Below are 1,135 nucleotides of genomic sequence, written 5' to 3'. Positions count from 1 at the left end.
CATCCCCTCTGGGGGGTGATTTCTCGCTTTCTGTCTCTATGTCTCTCTCTGTCTGTCTGGTGAGAGCACGCGCCCTATAGCGAAAACCTCTCCAAAAAATAAAAAAAAAGTTAATGGGAAATGCATATAATGAAAAAACTGCATGGATTTAAAAAAAAGAAGTTGCCCAAAAATAACCCTGTACTATAATGCCATTTTCTATGAGTTTTTTGAAGTTTTCTCATACATACATCTTATATATATATGTATACATATCTTATATATATAGCTTATATATATATATATATATATATACACACACATAGATATATACAAATACACAATACATTTATATGTTTATAAAATTATCTCTATTTCATAAAAAAATCCCAGTGCCTCTGGGACATGAACTAGAACTCAAGGGGTGATGGAAACTTAACTTCTACAATATACTTGTATTACTATGAGTTCCACTAGAGAAAACAGAACCAGCAGGATGACAGAGAACACAGCAAGATCCATGAATTCTGTGAGTGTGGACCCGTGGCACATTTATTGCAGTGAGGTGAGTACAATGATTATAAACAATGTTGTGTGGACCATTATGGTCCATAAGGTATTCTGTAAGCCCATAGCTAATAGTTTTTGTTTGTTTGTTTGTTTGTTTGTTTGTTTTGAGAGGTTTTCGTTATAGGGTGCATGCGCTCACCAGAAAGACAGAGACAGACAGACAGAAAGTGATAAATCACCCCCCAGGGGATGGCCACGCCACAATCTCCTCCATTCTCCTCTCAGGATCTTGGGCACGCACGCACACGTGCCCGGCATGAGTTTAAGCCACCGGGTCCGGAACTCAAACCGCCGTCGACTACATGGGAGTCCAGCGACATAGCCATTATGCCAACTGCTGGTCCCAACAGCTGATAGTTTTGACGGAAGCCTTGCAAGCAGAGAAGACAAACCTATATCCAGAGATCCAGAGTAAATGTCTATTCCAATAATGTCTATCCAGTAATGTCCAGTAAATGTCTCTTCCAAAAGCATTGCCCCTTCCATAAGGCAAGTAGTCCCATGTAATCAACACACCACAATGTGTCTGCTGATTGCCCTATGGGGAATACCGCCATGGTAGCCACACATTATTGATCTTTACCAT

This window comes from Tupaia chinensis, unplaced genomic scaffold (assembly GCF_000334495.1).
Source record: "Tupaia chinensis unplaced genomic scaffold, TupChi_1.0 Scaffold000211_1, whole genome shotgun sequence".
Lineage (NCBI taxonomy): Eukaryota > Metazoa > Chordata > Mammalia > Scandentia > Tupaiidae > Tupaia > Tupaia belangeri.
This window is presented reverse-complemented; position numbering follows the sequence as displayed.